The sequence below is a fragment of the Prionailurus bengalensis genome, chromosome B4, assembly GCF_016509475.1.
Source record: "Prionailurus bengalensis isolate Pbe53 chromosome B4, Fcat_Pben_1.1_paternal_pri, whole genome shotgun sequence".
Lineage (NCBI taxonomy): Eukaryota > Metazoa > Chordata > Mammalia > Carnivora > Felidae > Prionailurus > Prionailurus bengalensis.
The window spans coordinates 78928850-78939744 of NC_057358.1; the positions used below are offsets into that span (position 1 = coordinate 78928850).

The 10895-nt window shown below is 52.6% G+C and overlaps 1 pseudogene; it reads right to left on the reverse strand.

Moving 5' to 3' along the window:
- Positions 1-1864: 1864 nt before the first annotated feature.
- LOC122473618 lies at positions 1865-9826 on the reverse strand (annotated as a pseudogene).
- Positions 9827-10895: the final 1069 nt, after the last annotated feature.

Consider the following 10895-nt stretch of genomic DNA (forward strand, 5'->3'; position numbering starts at 1 on the left):
GGCCCTGTGATATTTTGTAAACCATATGAAAGACTCAGAAAGTTTTTTCTTTAATCATCCTACTTTAAGGAATACGGCAACTTCCTGGTAAGTTTGAAACAAGCCATTAAGCTAAAGGCACTTCCCTCCATCGCCAGGCATTCACCACCAGGGATGGGATGGAGCGGAGGGGGGTGGATGGAGGGGCACCAGGTATGGCCAACAGTGGGTTTGCTTTTGAGAGGTGAGGCTGCAGCCCCTGTGGGGACCGGCTGCAACGGGACAGTCCCCAGACTTCCCTCTCTCCAGACTATTCTGGCTATTCCGGGTAAACTTTTCACTCTAGAGCAAGAACGTTCTCTGTCAAAGCTGCAGTTGTGTGTTGTGTTTTTCTAGCCCGGTGAGCACTTGGCTCTCTGGCAGGTGGGTGTTTACTTAGCTAAGAGTTTCTGTGATCACTCTAAGGTGTGTCTTCTCTTTCTGTTTATCTGACATCCTTTGGCAGTCCTTTATGCTAATGAGGACCATGATTTACAAAGAAGGTATTCATGCATGGACTCATACCTTTGTTCACCTTTTGTTTTTGCTTCTCCCACCTCTATGTCCCCGGTTGGTGAGGGTCCTCCCTGGCCCTGCACTGAACCTGTGTTCCACCCAAGTACCCCTGGATCTGCCTTGATCGAGTGCGATGTCTGAGGTGGGGAAGGGCAGTGACCTCTCATGAGGCCATTCTAAGTTCTTGTCGGTTCTCATAACTCTTCAGATCCGAAGGCTTCACCCCACATCATATCAAACACATTCGTTTTTGCTATGAAACATTTGAAATTTTATAATTGCCTTTTGAAAATATTTGTCTACCGACAACTCATTCAATTACAACTAGCTGTAATTTGTGGACAATTTCAGACATACTTGGAATTACTGAAAAGCAAGCAAATCTAACCTATAACTTTTTTCAAATGTAATGAAATTTTTATGAGTTGAAAATCTTATCAGTTAAGGACGTGGATCCGTGTGTCATCCATAGTGTCTGATGGCTGAAAAGGCCTCTGCTGCCTGGAAACTAGAGCTTCCTGTCTCCCTCCAGGCTCAGGAGGAAGTCTCCGTGTGAAAGGGTCTGCCATGACCCATGGGTGGGTGTGCAGACTAGAATCAGGGACCATGGGGGGGCGCGTGGGTGGCTCGGTTGGTTAGACCCCCCACTTCGACTCAGGTCATGATCTCATGGTTCACGGGTTCTAGCCCAAGTCCACCTCTGTGCTGACAGCTCAGAGCCTGGAGCCTGCTAAGGATTCAGTGTCTCCCTCTCTCCCTGCCCCTCTTCTGCTTGCACTCTGTGTGTGTCTCTCTCTCAAAAATAAACATAAAAAAAAAAAAAAAAAGAACCAGGGACCATGGAAGCCAGAATGAAAATTCCACCACCAGGTGCAAACCACAATGCAGTTTATTGAAGCTACAGGACACAGAGGTCTTTTCTTGGAGCCAAAAATGGACAAGTACCACTCATGGGAAATCAAGGCACAGATAGGTGTGTGCGTCCGCTGCCTGGGGCTTTCCCTCAAGCCAGTGGGATGTGGGGCTGGAAGGGGGGCACCTGAGAGGCAGAGATAATGAAAAACCCGGCTCCTGGGCCATGCACCTCAGCCTGGCTTTGGGGCAATAGATGGTTTTTCAACCCAATCATCCTTGGCAGCAAATTTTGAGCTAAGATGCCAGTCGTCTGGGAAGATGGGACTCCAGGTCGCAGGTCAGAGATACAGTGGTAAAGGGTCCCACGGGGTTGTGGAACAGCACGCAGAACTGGGGTGTGCGGGCAAATGAAGGGGGCTGGGGTCTTGAGACACCTGGGGCGCCCCCTTCAGAACTTGTGGTGGGACTGCCAGCTCTAGGAGGAACTTTGCAAGACCTGGCGGGAGCTGTTGCTGCCACCCCCACTGATGGCACATGAGCCCCCCGAACTAGAGAAGCCCCGCGTACCACCGAGCCCCCTCCGGAGCCCAGGCCCCTGTGGGCCCCAGCTCTGCCTTCCAGGGAGGCCCCTCCCTGGGCACAGCCGCTGTCGCCTCCGCTGCTGGTGTTGTGTACCATCTCTGCAAAGAGCATTTGAGGTCAGGGAGCCTATGGGGCATCCTACAGCCCCGGGGCCACCCCCTCTGCCCTCCAGCCTTCCCCGGTGTCCCACCCACTGAAACTCCACACAGGGTGGTGAGGGCAGGTGGCTGGCAGGGGAAGGAGGGACTCAGAGCCCCTGGGTTACCCTGGCCACCACCCAAGAGCTCTTCCCAGCCTGCAGGTGAGATGATCTCACACCAACGCTGGCCCACGATTTGAGAAACCTTAATCTCAGCCATCGAGCCCCTTCCCAGGAAAGCACTGGGTAACTCACCGATGCTAACAGAACTCTGGCACTTGCCAGACATCCTGTGGGAAGAGCAGAGGTCAGTGTTAGCGGCCTGTGTGGCAACTCCCTCTGCTAGATGCACCTGCTTAGGTCCACAGCAATTGACGTTGGCAATAAGAAATAGGATGGACTCTGGATGGGTAAGGTTGGACTTTAATAATGGCCCTTCCTACTAGCATCCCAGAGTAACAGTAGAGGAACATCCCCTGGCCTACCCATCCTCTCTTTATTCAGTAAATATTATTTGAATCCATATGGGCCAAGGTCCTGTACCCAAGGGTCAGGCTACAGGAACTGACTCTTCAGACCTACAATTAAGCCAATGATAAAGAAATGGCCTATAAATAATATTTATGCCTATGACTCCTCTTTGCAGACATGTGTTTTACAGCTAAGACATGAGACAAGAAGGATGGGAGGTCTACCCAAGGTAAGGTTCTGGTGGTGTCACTATTGTACAGCAAACACAGCTCTCTGGAGGTCTGGCAGCATCTTGCAGCCCTGAAGAGGAGCAGGCTGGGCCCGCCAAGGGCGCATCACCACCTCCAGCAGTGCGCACATGCACACACTGATGGTACCCGATACCTGGCAGCTGGCTCAGGCAGGAAAGCCACCAGGCATCACTGCCTCTTTGGGAACCAGAGGGATTCCCACTAACCTGCACTCCTCGCCCTCCAGGAGGGTCCGGTAGGTGGCAATCTCAATGTCCAGGGCCAGCTTGACATTCATCAGCTCCTGGTACTCCCAGAGCAGCCTGGCCAGGTCCTCCTTGGCCTGCTGCAGGGCAGCCTTGAGGTCTTGGAGCTTGGCATTGGTGTCCCTGAGGGCCAGCTCCCCGCCCTGCTCTGCATCAGCGATGGCCGTCTGCAGGTTGGCATTCTCGGGGGGTGGGGGCAGGAGTTCGATTTAGATTCAAGTGACATACACTGAGAGCCTGCACTGTATGCTTGGTGTCTGCATGTGGGTCACCTCACACTGGGCAAATGAGGAAACTACCACCCACAGAGGTTAAAACCTGGGCCTTCGTCTAGGTCCTAGCACATCAAGGAGTGGAGTTAGTGACACCTGGCCTCAAGGACCTAGCCCGGCTCACAAGTCAGACTCTGCCTTTCTCGCCTTTCATGGTAAGAGACTGAGCATCTTCCAAAGACCTCCCGCCTCCAAGAAGTCTTTCTGGATTATCAGAGAAACTTTCCTGAGCTACTCTCCCAATTCATTCTTCACCCAGTCAGCTTCTTTCCCCGACCTCCCTAACCTTGCCTGTATTCAGTATTTCTGACCCACATCAGCAACCAGATTCCAGGGGTACAGGACCTGGACCCACATGACAAGTTTTGCTCAGCACCCAGCCCAGAGCTGCACCTGGTTAATCTTGGCATGCATGAGTCCAGGACATGATTTCACTGTGGTAAGTGCTGAGCCCTGAGATTTATGGGGCAAGCGTAAGCCCACAGTCTCAGACACAAGCTCTTCCTCCTCTTCCCACCTGCTTCTTGGCACTCGCGATCTCAGCCCGCAGCTTCTGGATCATTCTGTTAAGCTCAGAGATCTCGCTCTTGGTGTTCCTCAGGTCATCTCCATGCCTGCCGGTCATGGTCTGCAGCTCCCCTAACTGTGTCCAGGAAAGAGTTACCCTTTCAGAAAGCCAGCAGGTGCCTTACAGATCCCCTAACCCAACCCTTCACATCACACACAAGAAAACCAAAACACAGACATGTGACTACCTCAGAGTCACCCAGTTGGCAGAACTGAGTGCTCTCGCCCCTGCATCAAGGGACCTGTCTTCTAGTACAACGGCTGCTGTTTGTGGAGCAGACAGTTTGCACCAGGCCCTGTGCTTGATGTCATACTTCACAACAACCAGATGAGAAAGGCAAGGTTACCTCCATGTTATGAACGGGAAAACTGAGCACAGACTGCTTAAGTCCCATGACTAAACTCATCCAGCTATCAAGTGACAGTGCCGGAATTTGAATGCCAACATTGCAGATGCTAGAACCGTCTTCTTAACCAGCAGACTGTCCCTCCTTGGGCAGAAAAGACAGAAGAGTCAGCCGTACATGGGCCAGCTGATGCCCCATTCAGATCTGGGAACAGAAGGAGGGGGACAGAGCTCCTTGTGCCTGTAGCCCCTTTGCTCCACCCCCCTCTGTGTCTCCCCACTTCTTTCCAGATGCTGGCTTCAACCCCTCAGTGTGATTGAATCAGAGCACACAATGACAAGGTCCTGATTGGTGGAGGAGTGATGGAAGTGTCTCCAGCAATAAAGGGAATGCAGCCAGAGGAATTAAGGATTTTCTGACCTGGGAATACTGACATTTTGGGCAGCATAATTTCTTGTTGGAAGGCGGGGTCATGCATTATAGGATGTGTAGCAGGATCCCTGACCTCTACCCACTAGACTCCAGTAGCACCCCCACCGCCACCCCAGGTGTGACAACCAAAAGTCTCTACAGACACTGTCAAACATCTCCTGGGAGAAAAATCATGCCTTCCCCTCCTGTTGAGAAGCACCAAGTTAGAGCAAAGTCAGAGCTTTCCGGTTAGGAAGGGAGATGCATGTGGGTGAGATCAGACCAGTGAGACAGTGAGGGGACTGCTATGCTGGCGATAGAGAAAAGAATGACTCAGAGGCAAGGTCTGCCCTCCTGGATGGCCTGCTCATGTAGCTTGATGGGAGAGCAAGATCCTCCAGAGTTACATGCTGGTGTCACCCACCTTGGTCTGGTAGAGCACCTCGGCCTCTGCCTTACTCCTCTGGGCAATCGCCTCATACTGTGCACGGACCTCAGCAATGATGCTGTCCAGGTCCAGGCAGCGGTTGTTGTCCATGGACAGGACCACAGATGTGTCGCTGGTGTCTGCGGAGCTCCTGCGGAGCCAGGCAGACATGCCCATTCCTGAGCAGATCCACACCAGGGCCCTGCAGAAGATGGGGAGCCACCAGCTCTGGAAGGGTCGGGACTGACTGAGGGCCAGGTGGGAAGGTATCACTTTTGTCAGAAGCACAGACAGGACTCAAGCCCCTAATGGTGAGCTCTGAGTGCCTTCCTCTCCAGGAGGGGGAAGGCAGGTGGGGCAGAGGCTTGCACGTGAAAAGCACACTCACGGCATCATAGAGGGCCTTCAGGAAGTTGATCTCATCTGTCACAGTCTCCACTTTGGCCTCCAGTTCCACTTTGGTCATGTAGGTAACATCGACATCCTGGGGGACAGTTCAAACACTGTTCCCTCCAGCCTGTGGGTTGGCCCAGTCCTGGGCCATGAGGAAGGGGCCACAGGAACCTCTCCCCTCCCCCCTCCCCAGGAGCTCCCTCTCAGGGGAAATGAGGCAGGTGTGTCCTCACAGGACTAAACCACTGTCTGACAGACTGGGCTGGTGCATACCCAACAGAGAGGAGCAAAGGAGCTAAGGGGCTGGGGGGGGGGGGGGTGGGGAGGAGAGCAGGGCTGGGGCCACCACAATGGGCCCAGGGCAGAGGAGGGTTTGTGACTGTGCAACCCTCAAAGTTTCTCTTTAGATGGATTATGGGGATGTGCTCCTGAAAACACAAAACCCTGTTGCCTCCCTTTGTCCATTTTCTCATCAAAACTCAAAACCTAATGAGATTCATAAGCCCCACGTGCCCATCAGGGGGAGGTATCACCAAAGTCTGGCAGGCCCTTTATAACCTGCCCCTGCCTGCCCACCCTGCTCAGCAGGCTCCCTCCCGGGCCCCAGCCCTCACCCACATAGCCTAAAGGAGACCCTCAGCTTAGCAGGACTAAACTCATGCTTCCCCTCAATCTTCCAGCCACTCTGCTTAGTGGGAGGTGGGGGCAGGGAGGGACCCTTCACCTTCTTCAAGACCACGAAGCCATTCTCTGCAGCCATGCGCTTGTTGGTCTCCTCTTCATACCTGTGAGAAAAGAGGCCCTGTCTGATCTGCCTTCTCTGGGACGTCCCCATGGCCCCAGAGCCCTTCTCATAAGTAACATGGACTCAGGGCTTCTGCCAGTTTCACTCAAGATAGGTGTCATTGCAATGCACAGCCCTTCTGAACTCAAGGGAGAGTTCGTTCAACAGACTCTCTGCTATGTGCCAGGTACCACTTAATAATGGCAGTGGTCATTACTGGACACTGGAGTAGAAGCTTGTTCCTATTTGGGGGTCCTATTTTGATTCATCTCCTAAGGCTTCCTGGAAAATTTTGGATTTTTGAAAACCATTTCTAAGACCAAAGGGAGATGGCTGAGCTGCCAGGTGCTTTTGGGAGGGAGGTGGGTGGTACCAACTAGCGTATAGTGAGTATAGTAGCCCCATGGGCTCCCAGTAGACACATAACAAATCAGTGTAACCCAAGAATGGGTCACTAAGAATGTGCCAGTGAATTCTGCTTGTATTAACTCATTGAATCCTCGTTACAACCAATAGGGTAAATGCTCCCACTCTTTCCATTTTACAGTGAGGAGACTGATCACAGAACTCCTAAGTGGCAGAATGAGGCTTGGCCAAGGCACAGCAAGTTGCTATTTGCTGAGAAGCTTATTGACAGGGGAAATAAAATTCCGATTCGGAGGAGAACCTGAAGACGGTCTAGCCCAGGGAGGACAGAGGACGTTAGCCGAGTCTGTTAGCTTCGGGGTGTCTTGGAACTCCCCAGAATTCTGTGTGTATACCCTTTCACTAAATTCTCAGAAGGACTTCTGCCTCAAGCAAGCCATAAGCCACTCCTTTAAAGACTGGGCTACTGAGAGTCAGAGAGGATGGGGTAAATTCTACAAGCTTACAGCTAGCTGGAACAGAGCGAAGCCAGAGCCCAGGCCTCCTGCCACCCACCCCTGCCACCTGCCAGCTCACCCGCCTCACCCAGGGACGGGGCAGTGCACACCTCTTCTTGAAGTCTTCCACCGTCTCCTCCCTGCTCCTCAGCTCACCCTCCAGCTTGTCCTTCTCTGTGTGCAGCCCATCCAGGAAGGCCTTGAGGCTACTGATGTAGTTCTCAAAAAAAGGCTCAAGGTTGTTGTCGTTGCTATTAGAACTGGAGCCCTGCTCCTGAAGGAGGGTCCACTTGGTCTCGAGGACCTTGTTCTGCTGCTCCAGGAACCACACCTGCAGCCCAATGGGAAGAGCCCCAGGGAGCTGTCTAGGGCCAGCTCCAATCATGGCGGCCCATGGCTTCCCCAAAGTCCCAGGGGTCTCCTCCTCTCTCCTGCAGGGCTGCATTCTGTAACTCTGCAACAGTTTAGTCCTAAACCCATGTGGACAGCAGCATTGGGGTAATGCAGGGGAGGCAGAGCCCTACTGCACAGGTAAGAAAGCCGAAGCCCAGAGATGACCAAGGACACACAGCAAGTCAGTAACAAAACACAAGTGACGTTTCCTGATACTTAGGCTTGATGATCTTCCCGCTATATCATTCATTCATTCCTCAGTCATTCGTTCCTCAGTCATTTAGTAGTCAACAAATAGCAGGAGATCCCAACATCCAAGAGTAGATAGAGTCCCCAGGAAGAGGTTTGCAGGACCGCCAGGTACACTGCACTAATGTGGGAAATGGCAAAAGCCATAGGGAACTGGCTTTCAGGCAGCCCGTGTCCCAGGAGCAGGGTCCAGAAACACCTAGAGTCAGCCTCGTCTGACAAACCTGGTTAAATGTAGGGCTCAGCTGCATTTAAATTGAACCACTGGTTAAAAGTTCTAGGCCAACTGTACACACATGTAGAATAAATATCAATTGGCCATTCAACAAACATTTGCAGAGCACCAAGCTTGTTGCCAGGGCTTATGCTGGACAGTCAAGACCCTCAAGACCTGAGAATCCCCACTGAAGGATGAGAGCTGCTGCTAAGAAGGCCTTGGGCGATGAAGCCCGCCTTCTGTTCTGTGGAGAAACAGCGTTGCCACATCCCTTTCTACCTTTCCGTGAATAATTTCTCTGGACACCCGGGTGTCTGCTGGGAACTAACCTGAAGAGTTTTGCCTCTACAAAGGTCAGGTATTCCAATGTCAAGATTCTTTTACTTCCTTCAGCTTTGCCCAGGACACTTATGTAGGGTGATGGGACCCCGAAGAGTCCCTACGAACCTTCTCTGTAAGGCCTAATGTTGTCCCAGGGTCACAAAGAGATTTCCCCACATCATACTCAACAGTATGGTTGAAACCCCCAGTCAGCAGCCACCCAAACGTGCATACCATCTGGTCACCACAACAATTATCATAGTGTTCCTTGCATGGAATATCCAGAGCACAGAAATGCCTAGAAAACATCTTAGCCTCACTTGCACATGTACACATGTATTCAAATGTTGAATGGCCTCAACATCCACAGCTCCGCACCCTGAAGTTTTCCTGTGAGAACCACCAAGAAGGAGGTACCCCTCATCCGTACTCCATCCCATCACCCAGAACCTCCCGGCATCTCTCTCCTTAGGCTGATGGCAGATGGACTCCTCTCTCAGACAAAGCCAGCTTGGGCAGAGTCAGCCTCTCTTTCAAAGGGAAGCAGCTCACAATTCCCCTGGCATAGGAAGGAATTCTGCGCTTGGGTTTCAGAGGGCAACAGTGAGGGGACAACCATGATGGCAGCAACAATCCCAGCAGTGCCTCTGACGAACCGCAGTGATGGATCATGTGGAGGGGGCAGTAACTCCATCCAATAAGGGATGAGATATTTCCATCATCTGCTGCTACATTAAGTAGGCCCACCACCTGCTGCCATGCCACAGAAGGCAAGAGGTCCGAGATGAACCCACAAGTCCTTCCTCAGATCCATAATAAGATGAGGAAAAGGAGGCCAAACCAGTTAAGCCAGGTTTTCTCACTGTCCAGCTGTCCCAAGATGGGCTCACCTTGTTGATGAAGGAGGCAAACTTGTTGTTGAGGGTCTTGATCTGCTCCTTCTCCTGGGCCTTTACTTGCCCAATCTGGGGGTCGATCTCCACATTGAGGGGCTACAGGAGGCTCTGGTTCACAGTCACTTCCTGGATTCCCCCAGGGAAACCACCTGGACCACCAGGCCCACCAAAGCCACCAGTGCCTCCACCAAAACCTCCAGCGCCTCTTCCAAAGCTTCCAGTTCCTCCACCAAAACCCCCATCTCCTCCAAAGCCCCAGCCTTTTCACTAAAGCCCCCTCCCATCTCTTTTCCACCACCTTCAAAACCACTGCCATCTAAACATCCCCCACTGGCACCCCCCAAACTTTCCAGCCCAGGAGCTGGAGCCCAGGAGCCACGCTGATGGAGACCTTCTTGTTCCTCCCAGGGTTGTAGAGGCTCCTGCTGCCAAAATCTCCTCCCATATGGCACATGCCACAGACCCACAACTGCCCCTGCCTGAGCGGGACATTGAGGAGCACCTGGTGGAGCTGGCCCAGCTCTGGCCCGACACCACAGCTGAGCAGCCGCTGAAGCCCCCACTGGAAGATCTGCAAGATTGTTGGCCGTGGCCGGCCTGGCGGCTCATGGTGGACAGCAAGGTATTCCAAAGGAAGGGCGAATGGGAAGGCTAGAGGAAACTCAGACACCTTCTGAAGTTCTGGGTCGGGAGGGCCCAGGAGCTTGGCCGGCTTATGGTGTCAGCCAACTAATTGAAGTATTCTCAGCTTTGGTTTGCCTGGCAGCAAGAGGTTGAGTCCAAAATTTGCAACACACCTTGGTAATCACCTCAAATTTCCAAATTGCTTTGTTTTCTCATGGTTACTCACCCAAAATAGGCTTAAGTTAGGAGAGGGGCCATCCTGCAGGGCTGGACACAGCCTCTAATCCCCAAAGGACTTATACTCCCACCTGAGAGTGACAGGTCAGCATTTCCCTACTTGTCCTGCCTGCCCACGGCCACTCTGACAGCCGTCAGGACATTACATGATGGGTGCAGCACCCCAGCAAGGACCTTAGGGGAGGAGAAGCAAGAAGGGAAGAGCCAGGAGGAGAGAGACTAAGGAGGAGGTGAGGAGATGCCGAAGTCAGGAAAGGGGCAGCAGCTGCCTCTGGGGCTCTTGCCATCCAGAGGGGAGAAAGCACGTGTGTGAAACACACACAGGACAAGTTCTCAGCCACACGCGCTTTGGAAGGAGAGCTGGGGTGGGGAGGAGAGAAGGGTCAGACTGAGAAGGGAAGGCACATGCAGTGGACCGAGAGAAAGTACAGACCATGGCCAAGGCTCATGAGAGGGAGGGGAGCAGGCACGGAGAGGGGCCCGTTGGGAAGGGAAAGCTGGAGGAGGGCCAATCCGGCCAGGAAGTGGGTGTAGACCACCTCGTCCAGACCCAAGAGACCACCAGACTTTCCTCTTCCAGGCTCACGTTAGGATTCCCAAGGCCTCCTCCCCCTGGCTCACATGAGAGACACCACCTTCCCCATCTAGGAAGGTTGGGTTTCCTCCCCAGGAAAATTTAAGAAGAATGAGAACTATAAAAATCACCACCGTTCTGCAGCTGGGCAGTGGCTACTTAACTTGAGCCAGATCATATGCCAGTGAAAGCTCTTTTCCACCATGAGTTTTCTGAAGTATCTTTTTAAAAAAAAAATTTAAT